Below are 20059 nucleotides of genomic sequence, written 5' to 3' on the forward strand. Positions count from 1 at the left end.
TCTGGTTCAGGAGGTTTTGGGTGGTAACTGTAATGACAGACCAGTCCCTAAAACTTTAAAATTTAAAAGAAAAAACTGCGCACCTATCAACACCCCCTAATATCTAATTAAATCTGTTGGTCACAATAATCGCTGTGGTGCTGCAACGGGGGGTGTTCCTTTCTGTTTTCGTAGTACACACTCTTGATCCTGTGCGTGTACCACAATGAGGATTGAAGGAGTCCAGACAAATAAAATCCTCACCACAAACCCACTTGTTCCCCCCGAACATGGGCCTGGTGTCATATTTCATTCTCAGCACAAAAATCAGAAAAGAAAAATTTCCTCAAAAGAATAATTTTGCCTGAACATAATACATCTAACTTTTTATTTAATTTTAAAAATAATGTAATGCAAAAAATAAAAATATCATCATGTTTTTTTTCATTTTTTTTTTTTCAGAAAGTGTATTGAAAACATATATTCAGAATCTATAAAATACTCGTAGTGCTTATTTTAATAATTTTAATTAAAATTAAATCATAGTCATGTTTATGCTGAAATTTAATGATTTTTGCTCTGTTTTTAAAAAAATTTTATTACAATTACACATAATGAAAAATAATAATTTGGTCTGTAGGTTCACATTTTGCTTGTTTTTTTTTCTTTCCTCTGCCAAATTTATATGAAAAATATATAACAAAACACTAACCGTCAAAAATAAATATTGCAAAAAACAAAAAAAAAAAAAAAAAAAATAAAATTTTACATTCACATCAGAGAAGTGGCCTATAGCTTTTTATAACTAAATTACTGCCAGGAGACAAACACAAACCCAATCTCACTTGTTTGAGGATTTTGGGGACCAAAAGTAAAATTTGCATTTTTAAATGGTTTTCCTAATTATAAAAATAAAAAATAAAAATAAAAAAAATGAAAATTGTCATTTTCACAAATACAGTAATAAAAATAAATAAAATAAAAAAGATAAATTATAAAATATAATTGCTTCAATGGCATGTTTTTTTTTTTTTTTTTTTTTTTTTTTTTTTTTGTTTTTTTTTTTTTTTTTTTTTTTTTATTTTTTTTTTTTTGTTTTTTTTTTTTTTTTTTTTTTTTTATTTTTTTTTATAATCTGGAAAATATTTTTATTATTAAAACTGAGAATGTGCCTTGGAAGTCTAACTTAAAAAAAAAAAAAATAATAATATTTCTAAAAATAGCTAACATGAAAACTGGAAATAAAATACAAATGTAAAAAAATAAAAATATAAAACAAAAAACTGATAACTAATAAAAAAATGCAAATATTCACCAACATTATATAATGACAAACCACTTAAAACTAAAATTGAAACTGGAAACTAAAAAAAAAGAGGATAAAGCTGATTTCAAAAAAAAAAACTTCTAAAATAACACTGGCTGGCCAACCCAGATAATACTCTTAATAATTATTTGTGAAAATTATTAGGTTTACATATCAACTAACACTAACTCCCCCCCCCACTTTTGAGATTACTGGCCAAAGGGCAGGTGGTCACTAATGGGCCAGCTTTTTTTGGCCCGGTGGGTTGAGAGCATCTCTGGTTAAACATCTAAAAATAAACTCTTGTCTTAATGTCAAAGTATATACACATCCTCTATCGTTGTTTTTGTTATTTGAGATTTCACGCACAAACGAGTTAATGAATTGCAGATAAAAGTCTAACGATGGAATTAATTGAGCGGTGTTATGTGTTGTTTTTTTTTAACTTTGTCCGTTATTAAAACTTCGATGATACCTCCCACCCTGATATCGCAAGGTAGCGTCACGATGGCCCTGCTGGAGTTTCTTTCAGGTGCGTCCCGGTTCAGGTTTACCCTGGGTCAAGGTCTAAGCGTCCAAATCATATGGGAGGACGCTCCGTTCACACCTGCAGTAGTAAAACTGAAAGACGTGCACTGCAGACCGCGACGAATAAGCCGTCCCCAAAACACACTCAGACTCGTAGCAACAAGGTGATTCAACCCGGGTCCATGTTGTGTGCCACGCACGGCCCTTCTTTTTAAAGTTAAATAAAAAGAAAAAAAAAAAAAAACCCAAGATGGGGATTGTTAAGAATGCATATTAAAAAAAAATACATGATCTCATTTGAAAAATCCGTAAAATTCTTTTTTGCACTCAACATCATCTTAAATGAACCTTACTGTTTTTTTTTTGCCTGTGCTTCGTATACAGAATATACAAGATTGAAGCGACTTTCATTGTCCGATGGTTTCTTCTTTCTATCAACCTGGATCAGTCGGTCAATGACGGGGATAGTGGTATGAGTGGTGTATCGCTTTAATAGAAAAAAAAAAAAAAAAAAAAAAAAAAAACACGCAAACTCTGCATTAAATTATCATCTGCTGCCATACAATACATACTCTGGCCTGCAGGAGGAAAACCAGGTAAGAAATTCAGTTTATGTTGCATTGAAATACGAGCTGAAATAAAATAACATAACAAAGAAAAAAAAAACCAATAAATTCTTACAAAATAAATAGAAATGTTGTCTTGGCCACTAACTGAAAGCATGTTACAAATTATCTGAAAATCAAAATAAACATAAAAGAAGCTCAATGTTGTAATATAATAAAAAGAACGGAAATATAAATGGTAAATATTAAAAAATAAATCTTTTAAAAAAAATGTTTATATAAAACAAGCACATCAAAACAAATACTATAGATCAGAATAAATTTTTATTATATCATTTATTCTTCTATGGCATAGTATATACATAAAAAAAAACCACCCACAACTAGCTGCAAGCCAATAATTTTGTTCATCTGTCCTTTTTTTTTTTTTTTCCATTTTTTTTTTTCATGAATTATTGCATATTTATTGGGATTAATATATATTAGTAATTTACAAAATGCATTCTTCAAAATGTCAGTTACTTTGGAGTGTTTTTCACAAATGATGATCTCTGTTACCGACCTGCATCTATAAATTCCCCTATTATTATTATATATTCCCGTGACAGGAAATCTGTCCCCGCTAAATAAAAAAGGAAACCAAATTCCATCAGACAAGCTGGAGGACAGACCGCTTCCCCGCCCACTGCTGGGCCAGTCTGGCCAATCAGAGTCAAGCTGAGAGTGTGGAGGTGCTGATGCCCATGAATAGGGATCTTTTTCTCACATTCAAAATCACAATTTCAAAAACAAATCAAAATTTCAACAAAACAAATCCAAATTCATCAAAATATCGACGCAAAGGTTTGTTTAAAAAAAAAATGACACCTTTTTTAAATTTCCTCGCCGTAAAATATAAAAAAATATAAACCTTAACCCCTTTTTGTGTGTGTGTGTGTTTGTTTTGTAATTAAATAAAATGTAAATAGCAGACACAGATGTCCTTTTGGTTGGAAACAATATATGTGATGATTGTGTTTACTATACCATATTCTTTTTAACTAAAAAAACAATATAAATAAATTATAATAATTAACCTGTTTTAAATAGCGAAGGGGGATGGGAACAAATCTGATCAGTAAAAACAGCTATGGGCCCAGTGAAGGCCCACATGTTGAGAAGAAGAGGAGAAAGAAGATGGAACCTTTCTTTTTAAAGAGGGATTAACAAGGTTTTGAAAAAAAAAAAAAAAACCGTTTTCACATATTTTTCAGAGTGGGGTTATTAAAGGAAACAGATCGAGATCCAGGAAGCCATAATCCTAAACAATGTCCGGCACAAGAAGCTTCATGACCGGCTGAGAGCAAATCAGCAAAAAGGAAATATGAAAGGTTTTGGGGGGAAGAAAACCCAACCCACCTGAAAACAACAATATGGCTTTTTAATTTTAAATATTTTATTTAAAAAAAATTAAAATAAATAAAAAAATTGCTAAAAGAACAATATTCTAAAAAAAGTATACAATCTAATAAAAATATGTTTCATGTAACATCATTATAGTAAAAAACTATTTATTATTTTATATTTTATTATTTATTTGAAATGAGTAATAAATTAAAGGGAGTATACATACGGCCGATGATCTGTGTTGTTATTTGGTACAGGGGTACAACTAGTAAATTGTTAAACCGTGTTGTATACCATTAGTAATTGAACTAAATAGGAATACAATGGAACAGCAAGTATTAGATGGCAGCATTTAAAGTTAAAAACCTTAACAGATTTTATATGTTTGCCAAACTGTGACAACTGTCTGTCTGAAACAATAAAATAAGATGGAAAGTTTGAAATAGTTAACACTGGCTAAAACTGAAATAAACAAACATGACAAAAAGCCCATAGAAACTGGGGATAAATTAAAAAAGGAAACATTCTTTATAAATACTATTATGGTATATAATAATAAATAAAAACTAAAAAAATTGACGTGTTTATTTACAAATAATTTCTCATTTGTATAAAAATACGAATCATAATGATAAACAAATAATGTCTTATCTATTTTAAACAAAAACAAACGATTACAATTTGAAATAATTTTAATCATTTGTTTTTTTTTTTTTTTTTTTTTTTTTTAGTTTTTTTGTTTTTTAAAATTAAAGGACATTTAATTTAATATTATAATTTTATTTTCTCCTTCCAATAAAAATGGTCGAGAAAAAAAAAAAACAAAAACATTGGTGTGTACCAAAATAAAAATAGGGGTCATTTTTTATAAAATTGTTTGTTTTGTTTTCCCCCCCTTTTCTTCCCCTTTCCTTCCCCTCCCTTCCCTCCCCTTCCCCTTCCCCCTTCTTCCCCCCCCTCCCCTTCCCCCTCTCCTCCCCTCCTTTCGCCCACCCTGCATTTTTTAAGTGCAAACTAAAAAAAAAAGATCCTGTCCCTTTTCTCGCTTCTTTTTTTCGCTTTTCTCCTTTTTTTCTTTTCTTTTTTTTTCTTTCTCTCCTTTTCTTTTTCTTCTCTTTTCTCTCTTCTTTTCTTTTCCTTTTCTTTTTGTTTCTTCCTTTTTTCTCCCTTTTCTTCTCTTTCTGTGCCTTCTTTTTTTCTTCTTCTTTTTTTCGTTCCTTTCTTTCTTGTTCTTCTTCTTTCTTCTTCTCATCTCTTTCTGTTTCTTGTTTTCTCTTTTCCTTTTTTCTTCTCTCCCTTTTTTTCTTTTTCTTTTTTCCTTTCTTTTTTTGTTTCCTCCTTTCCCTTTTCCTTGTTTTTCTCCTTTTGCTTCTCTTTCTTCCTTTTCTTCTTTTTCTTTTAATTTTTTTCTTCTTTCTTTCTTTTTCTTTTCTTTCTTTCCTTCTTTTTCTTTTTTCTTTTCTTTCTTTCTTCTTTTCTGTTTCTTCTCTTTCTTCTTCCCTTCTTTCTTCTGTTTCCTTTCCTCTTCTTCCTCTTTTCTTTTTCTTCTCTTTCTTTTCTCTTCTTTCTTTCTTTTCTTTTTTTTTTTCCTTTCTTGTTTTCTTTTTTTCTTTCCTTTTCTTCCCTTTTTTCTTTCTCTTTTTTTCTTTCTTTCTTTTTTCTTCTGTTTTCTTTGCTTTCTTTCTTTTTTCTCTGTTTCTTTTTTCTTCTTTTCTTAGCTTTTCTTCTGGGCTCTTTCTGTTCTTCTTTTCTTCGTCTTTCTTTTTCGTCTGTTTCTTTCTCCTTCGTGCTCCTTTTCTTTCTTTCTTTTTTCTCCTCTTCTTTTTTCTTTCTTTTGTTCCTTCTTTCCTTCTGCTTACTTTCTTCTCTTTTTTTTTTCTTCTTGCTTCATCCTTTCTTTCCTTTTCTTTCTTCTCTTTCTTCTTTGCTTTTCTCTTTTCTTCTCTTTTTCCTTGCCTTTTTCTCTTTCTTCCTTTTTTTTGTTTCTTTCTTTTCTCGTTCGTTCGTTTTTTTGCGTTCTCCTTCTTTTCCCACCTGCTGTTTCTTTCCTTTTCTTTTTTTCTCTTTCTTTTTTCTTGCCTCGTTTCTTTTTCTTCTCTTCCTTTTCTTCTCCTCCTTCTTTCTTTTTTTTTCCCTTTCTCTTTCTTTCTTCTTTCCCTTTTTTTCTTTTTTCTTCTTCTTTCTTTTTTTCTCGCTTTTCCTTTTTATCTTTTCTTTCCTTCTGGTTTCTTTTTTTTCTTTCTTCTTTCTTTCTACACCTTTCTTTCGTCTTTCTTTTTTCCTTTTTCCTTCCTTCTTTCTTTTTTTCTTTTTTTTCCCTTTTCTTCTTTCTTCTTATCTTTTTCGAACTTTTTCTTCTTCTTTTTCTTTCTCTCTTTTCCTGTCTTTTTTCTCTTCCTCTTTTTCTTTCCTTTTTTCTTTCTTCCTTTTTCTTTCTTTCCTTTTCTTTTCTGGTTCTTCTTCTTTTTCCCCATTTTTTTTCTTCTTTCTTTTTCCTTCGTTGTTCTTCCTTTTCCTTCTTTCTCTCTTTCTTTCTTCTTTTCTTTTCTTTTTTCTTCTTTTCTTTTTGCTTTTTTCTTCTTCTTCTTTTCTTTTTTTTTTCTTTCCCTTTTCCTTGTTTCTTTCGTTTCTTTTTTTCTTTTTCTTTTCTCTTTTTTCGCGCCTTTTTTTTATTTTCCTTCTCTCTCTTTTTTCTCTTTTTTTCTCGTTTTTCTTTTCTTCCCTTTAAAGTTCCCTCTTTTTCTTTTTCTTTTTACCTTTCATTTTTTCCTCGTCTACCCTCTTTCACTTCGTTCTTTTTTCTTTTTTTTCTTTTTCTTTCTCTCTGTCTTTTTTCTTTCTGTTTTTATTGCCCTTCCTTCGTTTTTTTTTCCCTTCTTTCTTTTCTCTTCTCTTTTCTTTCCTCTCTTCCTTCTCTTGCTTTCTCTTTTTTATTCTTTTCTTCTTCTTTTGCTTTTCTTTTCTTTTTTTTTCGCTTGTTCTTTTCTCTCTTTCCCTCTTTGCATTTTTCTTCTGTGTCCCTTTGCTATCTCTTCTTTCTTTTCTTTTCTTCTTCTTTCTCTCTTTTTTTTCTTTACACATTTCTTCGTGCTTTTTCTCTCTCTTTTCTTTCTTTCCCTTCTTCTTTTCTTTCTTCTCGCTTTTCTTTCACTTTTTCTATTCTTTCTTGTTCTTTCATTTTTTCCTTTGCTTGTTTCTTCTTCTTTTCTTCTTCTTTTTCTCTAGGTTTCTCCCTTTCTTCTTTCTTTATCTTTTCCTCTTTCCTTTCCCTTTTTTCCTTCTAATCTCTCTTTTTTATTTCTTTCTTTTCTTTTTTCCTTCTCTTTCCTTTCTTTGTCTCCTTTTTTTCCTGTTTCCCTCTTTCTCTTCTTCTGTTTATTACTTTTGTTCTTTCTTCATTGCCTCTTTTCTCTTTCTCGTTTCATTTTTCTTGTTCCTTTCCTTTTCCATTCTTCTTCCTTCCTTCTTTTCTTTTCTTTTTTCTTTCTTTCTTTTCTTTCTCTTTCTTTCTTTATGTTCTTCCTTTTTCTTTCCTATCTTTCTTCTCTTTCTTTTTTTTTTTTCTTCTTCTTTTCTTTTTCTCTTCCTTTCTGTTTCTTTTTTCGTCTTTTTCTCTTCTCTTTTTTTCTTTTTTCCTCTTTTCTTTTCTTTCTTTCTTCTCTCTTTCGCCTCTTTCTTCTTCCTTCTCTTTCTTTTTTTTTTCTCTTTCTTTCTTCATCCTTATTCTGTTTCTCCCTTTTTTTGCTGTCTTCCTTCTTGTTCTTTTTCTTTTCTTTTCTTCTTCTTTCTTTTTCTTCCTTTCTCTCTTCTTCTGTTTTTCTTTCTTCCTCTTTTCTCCCCTTTTTTTTTCTTTCCCTTCTTTTTCTTTTTCTTTCTTTTCGTTCTTTCTTTTTTTTTTCTTTTTTTTTTTTCTTTTCTTTTCTTTTTTCTTTTTCTCTTTCTTTTCTCCTTTCTTTTTTTCTTCTCTTCGTTTCCTTCTTTCTTTTCGTCTTCCCCTTTTCTTCTTTTTCTTTTCTTTCTGTTTCTTTTCCCCTTTCGCTTCTTTCTTTCTTTCCTTCTTGTTCTTCCTTTTTCTTTCTTTCCTTCTTTTTTTCTCTTTCTTTTCTTCTCTTCTTTCTTTCTTTTTTTCTTTGCCTTTTCTTTCTTCCTGTTTTCCTTCTTTCTTTTCTCTCTTCTTTCTTGCTTTCTTGCCTTCTTTCGTTTCTTCTTCTCTTCCTTCTTCTCTTCTTTCTCTTCTTCCTTTCTTTTCCTTTTCTTTTCTTCCTTTCTTTTCGTTTCCTTTTTACTTTTCTTCTTTTCTTGTCTTTTTTTTTCCCCTGGTTTGCGTGGTTCTTTGGGATGATAAGATGACAATGAGATTAAATCCGTGAATGTTCAAACCAAAGATGTTTCAAAATCAAACAACCCAGGAGACCAGCGAACAGTCTGTTTCGGGGTTACGGGAAAAAGAGGAAGAGCCTGCTTTGCTTTTTATTAAAAAAAAAGCAACTCCTGCGACCAAATGAGGTGAGATGCAGAAGGTTTCCACAGCTTTAAAAATCTCATGCATATCTCATTACATTTCCCTCCCAAAAAAGCTTCAGACTAACAGAAAAAAAAACAAGAAAAAAACAAGAAGTTAAATTTTGCATAAAGAAAATCTAAACTTATTTTAAGTCCATTTAGAAAGATTAATTATATTGTGACATTAAAGCACATTTGTCAAGCCACAAATTTCAAATTTTATTACATTATTATTAAAATATTTTTTAATGTAATATCATAAATTTATAATTGCTTATTTGTCATGATAAAAATAATTGTCATAATAAAAAGTATATTTTATTATTACATTATAGTTAAATAAATATATTTTGAATGTAAAGCCATCTAAATCTTCATATTGCTTAATTGTCATAAAAAAATATCTTTTTGGATACGAAACCATAAAAATTTATATAATAATTAATATATAATAAATTATAAATATTATTACTTAATAAAATTGACAGATGATATAAAATAATTTGGTCATTATTTCCTTCCACAAATAATTTTTGCATGATATAAATGTAAATATTAAAATATTAAATAAAAAATGAGATTTTAAAATGTAAATAAAATTCCGTCATGGAAATAACCATTAAATTGTCATGATATAAAATATATATAATATTTTTTTTTTTAGATTAAAAAAAAAAAAAATCATAAAATTATCTTAAATTGTTTAACAATAAATAATAAAAAAAAAAAATTGTCACATGAAAAAATAAATTTTGGGAGGGGCACTGCAACATATTATTCATTCCATGCGGCTGAAACCTCTTCCTCAATCAGGGGAAACTGATTACCAAGTTGTATCTTTTTAAAACCCAGAGATACAATCTGCCTTTCAATTTTTTTCTTTTTCGGGCAAATACAGCCTGAAACCAAAGATTTTCTTCATTCATATCTCTTGTCAGAATTTTTATAATAAGGTATGTGTTGGAGGTCATTCTTTCAGAATGGGCTTTCCTGAGTAGAATTGACAATTGCTTACTAAGAAATAATCACATCAGGCGCAGTGATCAGGTTTCCCCCTCCTAACATTTAAGAGTTTCAAGTTCAGCGCAAGATGATGTGACTTTATGCCTTTGTTCTTCTGAGAACTCTTATCACTGGAGGAGAATCTTGTATTGTTAAATATTTCCTTATGCGGGATGAGCCAATAACCAGCATCCTCAATCAGCGGGAAACTGATATTCGCTCCGGCTTTGCCATTTTTAAAAAAAAATAAAAAAAAATTAAAAAAAAAAAAAAAAAAAAACAAAAATTATCTCTGAGAGGACGAAGCAAGATCAGTTGCTGAAAGTTTTTCTTTATATGGATATGCAAACTTGAGCTGGCGCTGAAAAAAACCAAGACTGTGGGTCGCCGGAGGTTGCACAGAGGAGCATTATAATCTATGTGGATTTCTTTGCATGAGGTGTTGGCAGGAACTGCAATGCGTTTCACAAAGCTTTATATTAAATTTTCTAAAAATTATGTTAATTGCATTTTAACCTATAAGTATATTTTAATTGATTATTCATATAATTTTAATTCTACATTAATAATTCCTGATCTAATTATGAATCTTACTTCTGCTACGTGATGGCTCTACACTGGCTGTAAAAGGCATCTATATACTTAAAAACTGGAAATGAAAACCTGACAAAAGCACAAACATTCAACACGTTGTATACCCTTACGGTACCATGCAGTTCATTATCCTTTATTATTTTATGGATCAGCAATATTGTAAAATGTTCATGCCAAGGCACAAAGCGAACTCAAAGATAGATGGGCTTTTTAAGAATTAATTTTAAATAATTGAAAAAAATAAATTATTATATTATGTATGCCTTTTGGTTTCCTTCCTTTCTTTCACCCCCCTTCCCCAGCAACATGTTTCCTCGATATCTTTAAGGCCTTTTCCACACTTCCCCTTACATTTTATCCTTGTCTGAAGTGGGGTTTGGTTCGGTTGTGTGTGTTTCCTTTTTTTTCCCTTCCCTTCCTTTTCTTTTTTCTTCCTTCTTAAGTCCACCAGAGCTTTTCCCTTTCTTTTCTCCCCCTTTTTTTCCTTTCCCTTTTCTCTCACTGGAGGAAGCATATAGTAGTTGTTTTTTTTGTGGGGTGGAAATGGGGGATTAATAATACAAGCTGGGAAAAAAAAGTGAAAGGAAATGACAGGTGCTAATGGTTTGCCACTTTGGCTAAGCAGGCTGCACAGAGTGCTCTGCTCCCACCGCCTGGAAAGACTAATGTCCAAAGATCAAAGCAAAAATAAAAAATACAATCTCCATGAAATACAAATTTGTTTTTCAGCAATAGATTTGAATTGCTGTGGATTAAAAAAAGGCAATGCGTATACATTTTATAATATGCTTTAAATAAATGTAGGTGATTTCTGAAAAATAAAACAACTAAACCAAAACTCAAGTACTTCTAGGCATCATAAAATCAATCATTCATCATCACTACCGCATCTCACTTTAACATATAAATCCGTTTATATTTTTTATACTGATTGAAAAATTATTAATTAATTTTAAATTTCAGTGCTGGATAGGAACTGCAACCTCGTGTTAAAAAAAAAAAAAAATAAAAAAAAAAAACTCCAAATAAAAAAAAAAAATAAAAAAAAAAAAAACAAAAAAAAAAAAAAAAACCATCTTTTGAATTTTCCAAATTAATAAAATTTAATTCTGTTCATGGTATTCTTCTTTTGAAGTGTTTTTTGTTTTTTTTTTTTTTTTTTTTTTTTTTTTTTTTTTTTTTTTTTTTTTTTTTTTTTTTTTTTTTTTTTATTTTTTTTTTATTTTTTTTTTTTTTTTTTTTTTGATATTGTGTTTTTTTTTTTTTTTTTTGGTTTTTTTTAAATGTATTAATAAGGGAGATCTCTTTTTAAAAAAAAAAACATCTTCCAGGCAGTTGATGGTTTCACACGCAAGCAGTAAATGCTATCTATAAACCCCCCGCCACTTGAAAAAAACCAACTGAACCAGTATTTCTGATGCTGGTAGGAACTGCGTGTTTAAACTCTTTTGATTTTCAAATTAATTGTTCTGGTATTCTTCTGTTGAGTGTTTTTTTTTTGTTTTTGTTTTAATATTAATAAGGAGATCTTTTAAACTCTTCAAGCAGTGATGGTTTCACACTGCAACGATAGAAATGTATCTATCATGCTTAAAACTGAATGTATTTCTTGATAAAGTGCCAGTATTCTGCTTTACTTTACAAATACATGTACCATGTGTTTATTAAAAATTTTTTTTTTTTTTCTGTTCAGCAATATGGTGTAATGTTTATGCCAAGGTACCTACAAATGGGTGTTTATAAAAAGGCCGATTTCCAGTTTAAAATAAAAAATACTGAAAACTTTAAAAATGTTGTCTCTTTTCTCTTAAAGAATTGGTAATGCAGTATATATATATATATATATATATATATATATATATATATATATATATATATATATATATATATACACACACACACTAAAATATATATATATATATAAGTATATATGAACATGTACAGTTTTGTGGCATATTACTATAAAACAATTAAAAATTGTATTATGTAGTTGGTATAGTTAGTATTATCATGTGTTTGTATATATATATATATATATATATATATATATATAAGTAGACTATTTATAATTAGGTGAAATGGGTGAAAATAATAATAATAAATAGAAAAGGCAAGTAAATTACTAGAAATAGAAAGTGGCTTTTATTACATAGATGTAGATAAATTTCTTACTTTATTATTGAAAGATTTTTTCCAAAAAATAAAATAAAATAAAATAATAATAAAAAAAATAAGGAAATGTGTCTGCCATTATTTTGCACCTGTGCCCTGTGTTGCAGGCGCATATTACTACCGCCATACAAGGTAAATAATTTTTAAAATGACAGCATTTATAATATCGCCAACATTACATCAGCAGATCATCATCATCATCATCATCAGCGCGGGTCGGTAACATCAAACGCAACACTACGAACCACAAGCGCGCTCTTTATCGAGGGGTTTCTGCGCGCGGACGCTGCCACGCTCCGCCACCATCCCCCCCCCTCCCGCGCCCTTCTCACTCAGCATTGTTTACAAGTTTTACAAACGCAAGCAGACTGTCGTTCATTTCCGCGAACTGCCCCGTAAAACAAGAAGTCAAAGGTGTCTGCTCCTCCCAAACCTTGCGCACGGGTGCAGCTTTCCTGCTCGAAACTACTATGGCGAAAGCTTAGCTTTTGAATATTAATGAGGCCGTGCTGACGTTCTTGCCTTTGGTTGGGGACGTTCTTTAACGTTGCGGTCGTTCTCTCATCAATATTAAACAGGTGACGTCATCGGTACGCTTCAAATGGCGACGGTTTAGCTCATGAATATTAATAGAGAAGCCTCCGCCGTAGTAGGAACAGTAAATTCGCTTCCCGGTCGCGTACGGAGCAACGCCGCCGCCGCCGTGATTGCAGCGAAACGGGGGAAGAACTACAAACATTCTCTCCAACATCAAAGTTATACCATTTTCCCGTTCCTTCCGTGCGTTTGAGTCATGTGAGGGCGCCTGTAATGTCCACAGAGCAGGATAAAGATTCATTCTCTCTAAAACGAAACCGAGGTAACGTGGATTTTCCGTGTTTTTCGAGGCTTGATTCGGTGTCGGTCGTGATTACCGGAGCGACAGAAACAGTCTGGCGGCCTTCGGGCCTTCGGTGGAGAACAGAAAAGTAGACAGCGACGTATTCAGATAACGTTACGCGTTTAAGAAGTAAAGCGTGTCAGGCCTCAGTGAACGCTGTCAGACGAACACGAGTTTCTGCAGAGTTTCGGGAAGTTTGGAGCTGATCCGCAAATCATACCAGAGCTTATTTATTAATGCTCCTCAGTAGCGTCAGATGTTTATGATGTAACCTTAAAAAGCAAAACTCACAAAAGTTGACGTTAAAAGTTAAAAGAAGGTACAGTGAACAAGTCAAATAAATAAATAAACATAAAATTGTGTATACGGATGTATAAATGTAACAACCGCGATGTGCAATGAGGGACCAGTGACCTTCAAGTGTTAATTTGAGTGTACTATTTTAAATCGTTTTACGTGTACATTGTAACTGTTGGTGTGCATTTTATTGTTTTTAATTATTTTTGTTTGCCTTAGATACCTTTTTTTTTTTTTTTTTTTGTTATGAATAGGGATACACTATATAAATAAATTTTCAAACCGTATTACTTTTAGTTACATTGTAAATGTTTGTGTCATTTTATTATTATTAGTTGCCTATATTTCTTATTTATTTATTCAGTTTTATTATTTTTTTATTCATATAGGTAACTATCTAACCCATACCCAAGTTTATTATGTCTTACTTTTCTGAAAATCTTCATACAATTACTGTATCGATTATAATCTGATATAATATTATAATAGTATTTAAACCTGAATTGATAGAATGAGGTTGTAATTGTGATGTAAACAGCCGAACATGCACGTTTCAGATAAATCACTTTTTAAGACCAAAGTTCGTAAATTTAATGTCTATTATGCTGGCTTTTCTTTGTATTGCTAGTGTAAGCTGACAAAATAAATATACGGCAACTTTAAAATGTGCAGTCTTATGAAAAATATAGGATCAATTCAGGCCTCAGTGAACGCTGTCAGACGAACACGAGTTTCTGCAGAGTTTTGGAAGTTTGAGCGATCCGCAAATCAGTTCTCAGAGCTTATTTGCCATCGCCCTCAGTAGCGTCAGATGTTTATGATGTAACCTTAAAAAGAAAACTCGCCAAAGTTTATCGCTAAAGTTAAAAGAAGGTACAGTGAACAAGTCAAATAAATAAATAAACATAAAATTGTGTATAGCCGGATGTATAAATGTAACAACCGCGATGTGTGCAATGAGACCATGTGACATTCTGCTGTTAATTTATATTATTTTAAATTCGTTACTTTAGTTACATTTTAAATGTTTGTGCATTTTATTTTTTTAATTATTTTTGCTCGTTTTGCCTTATAATAATCCTTTTTTTGTTATTATTTTTTTCTTTTTTTTATTACATAGGCTACACTATAATAAATCATTTTTTAAAGTCATTACTTTTAGTTACATTTTAATGTTTGGTGTGCATTAGGTTTATTTATTTATTGTCCCTATAGATTATTTTTTATTTCGTTATTTTATATTTTTTTTTTACATAGGCTAACTATAATAACGACCCAATACACCAAGGTTTATTTCAATGTCTTATTTTCTGAAAATCTCTACCAATTACTGTATTCTATTATAATCTATATATAATCTAATTAAACACTGAATTGTATATGAATTAGTGTTGTAATCTGCTGATGTAATACAGACTGTAACATGCACGTTTCAGCATAAATCACTTTTTAAGACCCTAAAGTTCGTAAATTTAATGTCTATTAGCTTTGAGCTTTTTCTTTTGTATGCTAGTGTAAGCTGACAAAATAAACAATATGCACTTTTAAAATGTGCAGTCTTATGAAAATATAGGATCAATTATGGCATCTAAATTATACTGGATGTACTAAAAATGGAAACGAGATCTTCTATATGTCCGACCCAAACTTCCTGTTTCAGTAAGAAATGCATCAAACTGTTTCTCAAGCCATTCATATTCACAGCTTTCACACACGTCAGTGCTGTAGACACAATATGTTTCAGGTATTTTGGATGATCTGTTTAATTTGAGCTCAGTTTGTGATTTTCCAGGAGGTGACGGGGGGCTGGATATTTTAGGCGGTCCTGGGCTGCTGCTGGGAAGCCCAGAGAAAAAGAGACGCAGGTCGAGCACACAGGTACTGTATGAAACTCACAGCTATTTCCTCTTTTATTTTCTCCATGGACAGTTCAATAGGAATCGCTATATTTGATTGCAGATCATTTGAATTCGAAACAACAGAAACAAACAATATTAACTAAATATTGTTGCTTATAAGTTTAACCCCTTAACTGTCACCCCCCATTTTTTAAAATAGGCATTAAAGTGCACTATCCAAACTTAAATTGTTGTATTTAATATGAACACTTTGAATATAGACCTAAGGTTGGGTCCTCGTTTAAGCAAAGGGAAAAGTGTGGCATTTTTTCAAAAAAATTAAAGTATCAAAAGTTATAGAATGTTAAATATAAAAGATGCGCTATAATTAATTTATTATTATAAATATTAACATAACAGGTTTTACTATAAAAGGGTATAAAATTAAATCCTTTGTGTCTAAATAAGTTTTTAGGTTCCAAATTTGAAGTTAATAACAATAAATGGATGTTCCTGTGAGCTTTTATTTTAGTTCGTCATACACCAAAACAGCCACTGGAGCCATCAAAACTCCTTGAATTTTGTTTAAATGAATTTTTCCGTAGAGTTCTTCCTCTGCTTTTTTAACTTCAAATACTCGAAATAACCGTCCAATATGGAATCCTGAGACATTCCAACCCTTTCCAATGATATTTTTGTTGCCAAGCTTAGAAAAAGTTTTGATTCTAAAAGACCCGTAAATGCATTTTGTAATATGAACACTTGACTCCGCCCACTAAGGGGGAGGAGACCGCCATAAGATTTTAAAGTACCATTTCCACGGTAACGCAATGTCCGATTTCAAAATGGTTTTCACAGGATGAATCTTGGGCTTCTAATGATATATAATTTATGATGATTACTAAAAGATTTTATAGAGAAAAAGGAAAACAACAAAAAAGAGCGCCAAGCTTCCAACAGTTGGGACGGTGACAGTTAAGGGGTTAAAAAATTATTATTATTAGAATATTTAGAGATAAAGGACTGTTAAAACATTTGGGGTCGGTAAAAATATATTATTTAAAGAAATTAATACTTTTATTCAGCAAAGATGCTTGAAATTGATTAAAAGTGACAGTAAAGACTGTAAAAAAAGCTGTGCTGCTTCATATTTTTGTGATATATGTAATTTTTTAACAGTCTTTACTGTCACTTTTGATCAATTTCAACATTGATAATAATCAGAAATGTTTCATGAGCGGCAAATCATCATATTAGAATGATTTCTGAAGATCATGTGACACTGAAGACTGGAGTAATGATGCTGAAAATACAGCTGCACATCACAGAAATAAATTCCATTTAAACAGATATTCACATAGAAAACCGTTATTTTAAATTGCAATAATATTTCACTATTTTTGCTGTGTTTCTAATCAAATAAATGCAGCCTCGGTGAGCAGAAGAGACTCTTTCAAAAACAGTAAAAAAAGCTTACCGACCCCAAATATTTGAACAGTTGCTTTTCATTCTGTTTGTCTGCGTTTAGAAAGTGAAGGAAGATTTAGAAAAAACAAAGAAAAAGTGCATTAAAGTGCACTATCCAAACTTAAATTGTTGTATTTTATGAACACTTTGGAATATAGACCTACGGTTGGTCTCATTTTAAACAGGAAAATTAGCAGATTTTTGTAGTAGATGATTGGTTCTTTGTTGTTATTGTTGTTGTTTGATAATTATTGGAGGTGATTATTTTATTAATCTTGTTTTTTGAGTAAATATTTTACATAACAGGTTTTACTCTAAAATTGGTATAAAATAAAAACCTTGTGTCTAAATAAGTTATGTTCCAAATTTGAAGTTGATATGAAAAAAATGGACATAATTACTAAATATAGAGAACTATCTTTCTCGACAGGCGCCGTCCTTCTCTACTCTGTCTGAATATGCGCCGCCTCCAAACCCGAGTGCGGATCACCTAATAGCCTCCAATCCTTTCGATGACTAAGCTAACGCCGCCCCTGAAGCATCGCAAACCCCTTATTTCGCCCACTCACATACCGTGGCTTGCAAGGCGGGTCGCCAAGGATGTCATCCAGGATGCCTTCTCCATTCGGGGCTCCCTACCAGATGCGAAACCAGCCTCATGCTTTTTCCCAGAATCCCATGGGATACAACCGGGCACCGGGATTTAACTTCGGCCACCCGGAAAACCCAAATTACGGGCAGCCGTTTAGCGGCGGCGGCAATAACGTCATGCACTTCAGACCGAATCCAGGAGAGCACCGCCAATTTCAAACTGAGTCAAAGCCAGTCCAGAGGTCAGTTTTCATCCCGAGAAAAACCGTATCGGATTTGTCTCCTCAATTTTCTCGCAGCAGTAGAATAACTGCGGCATCCCATACGAACGCCTGGCAACAGAACTTGAAATGCAGCTGGTGGAAGCCAACCCAATGCAGAAAACCAGTGCACCGAAGTAAGAGAAGACTCAGGACAGCGCGCCAGAGCTGAAGACAAAGACGGGAGCGGAGAAACTCAACGGCGTCCTTCACGCCAACAACGAAGCCTTGAAGAAGTCGCCGGGACCGGGCAGACGCCCGGGGGCTTTGAGCAATAATAAAGTTGTGAACAGAAGGAGCACGTCCTCCTCGTCCGAGCCGGTCTACCCATGCGGCATATGCCTGAGCGAAGTGAACGATGACCAAGAGGCCATTCTGTGTGAGGCCTCGTGTCAGAAATGGTTCCACAGAGTTTGCACTGGGATGACCGAGACGGCGTACAATCTGTTGACGGCCGAGACGTCTGCGGTTTGGGGTTGCGATGCTTGCATGGAGGACAAAGGAGCGCAGCTGCTCAAAACACGAGAGGCGTCGGGGACGATCATGAGCGCGACTGACAGTGAGAGCCACTGATGTCAGAGTCCCTGCTTCGATTGAGTTCCAAAGCTTTACTGGCTCCTCTTGTTTCGACTCGCCAAGAATGCTTTTATCGTGTTGAAAATGTATGTTTTTTGTTTTTTTCAGCGAATCAGAGAAAGTCTTAGGGGTTTGCGACATCATGAGGGTGAGTCAGTGATTAGAAATCATTTTTTGAATGCACACTACTTTTGAGAAGTTTGGAGTCGGTAAGATTTTTTTTATAAATTAAGTCTGTTCGGCTCACAAAGGCGGCATTTATTTTGATCAAAAACACGTCAAAACGGTGAAATATTATTGTGATTTAAATACTGTTTTCTAAGTAATAATTTTCACATGTAAATTTATTTCTGTGATGCAAAGCTGAATTTTCACATCTTATGCCAGTTTTCAGTGATCTTCATAAATCATTCTAATATGATGATTTGCTGCTCGAGAACATTTTTTAATTATATGATGTGTTGAAAACGTCGTGCTCTTAATTTTTTTTTTTTTTTTTTTTTTTTTTTTAGGATTGTTTGATGAAGAAAAAGTTCAAAAGAGCACTTTGTTACATTATAAACTCTTTTAGGCGTCACTTTTGATCAATTTAATGCATCTTGTTGCTTAATAAAAAAATGACTTTTTATTTAAGAAATAAAAATCCTTACTGTCCCCCCAAACTTGTGGACTGTAATTGTATTCGTTTTCTTCCATGTGTAGATCTCTAATCTAATGTCTTTAATCTGGAGGTGTGGCTGTGCTTCATTTCCTTGATTTTTCACATTTCCCCATCAGAACCGTAGCCTTTCTCACAGTGATTCTTTGACATCACGTGTTTTATTTAAAAGTTGTTCGTCTTCCGATATCTTCTTTGGTCGACTCGATCGATCCCATGACAATTAATATCAATGATTTTACTGATGATGGGTTTTTTATTCATTAATTCCCTTACTTAACAGCTGTAAACTAACAACAGTATCCAGGTTTCAGAGTGACTCAAAAACACAAGCTCTTCATTTTCGTTAGCCAGAACGGTGTTTCAATCTGTCAAATCAGCAATAAATCGGCTCGAAACCTTTACAGACATTCGATTGCATACGATTTTTTTTTTTTTTTTTTTTTTTTTTTAGGATTGTTTGATGAATAAAAAGTTCAAAAGAGCAACATTTGTTACATTATAAACATCTTTAGCATCACTTTTGATCAATTTAATGCATCTTTGCTTAATAAAAATATCATTTTATTTAAAGAAAAAAAAATCTTACTGTCACCAAACTTGTGGACGGTAGTGTATTCGTTTTCTTCCATGTGTAGATCTCTAATCTAATGTCTTTAAATCTGGAGGTGTGTCTGTGCTTCATTTCTTCATTTTCACACATTTCATCAGAACCGAGCCTTTCTCACAGTGATTTCTTTACATCACGTGTTTATTTAAAAGTCGTCGGGCTCAGATATCTTCCTTTGGTTCGACTCGATTAATATCAATGATTTTACTGATGATGGGTTTTTATTCATTAATTCTTACATTGCAGCTGTAACTAACAGACAGTATCCAGGTTTCAGAGTAACTCAAAAACACAAGCTCTTCATTTTCTTTAGCCAGAACGGTGTTCAATCTGTCAAATCAGCAATAAATCTGCTTGGAAACCTTTACAGACATTCGATTGAAACGAGCTGAGAGTGTTTTGTAGATGCTGATCATTAATAGTTCACATGACTGGGTCTTTCCCGCTGAATGTAGCTGTAGAGTATTTACTGTAGTATCATCATTATGTGTCTTGTGTAACTGTTGAGGGTACTAGCAGCATGTAGTTTAGTCTTAGTGAGCAATATTCCTGGACGTGCTGTATTGCATTATGTTCCTCCTCATTACTCTTTTTCAAACATTGGCTCATTGATTGTTTTATGCTCAAATGAAGTGAAAAGCTTGAATTAAAAGAGCCAGAGAACAAGTTGAATCTTTGGATGCACTTGATACTTTTGTAAGTTTTGTTATCTGCTTTCTTTACTGGGTCTATTTTGGCCAAGATTGAGGAGGTTTGTTACTTGAAGGCCTTATTTCTGGGCATGATGCATGAAAGAGCACTTTGGCCAAGATTGAGGAGGTTCATTAGCCCTTTTAACCATTTATT

At 32.2% G+C, this 20059-nt stretch overlaps 1 pseudogene; it reads left to right on the top strand.

Annotated features, from left to right (window-relative positions):
• Window positions 1-12436: 12436 nt before the first annotated feature.
• On the top strand, window positions 12437-18191 carry LOC109100814 (annotated as a pseudogene).
• The last annotated feature ends 1868 nt before the right edge of the window (window positions 18192-20059 follow it).

Source organism: Cyprinus carpio, unplaced genomic scaffold (genome assembly GCF_018340385.1).
Source record: "Cyprinus carpio isolate SPL01 unplaced genomic scaffold, ASM1834038v1 S000006731, whole genome shotgun sequence".
NCBI lineage: Eukaryota > Metazoa > Chordata > Actinopteri > Cypriniformes > Cyprinidae > Cyprinus > Cyprinus carpio.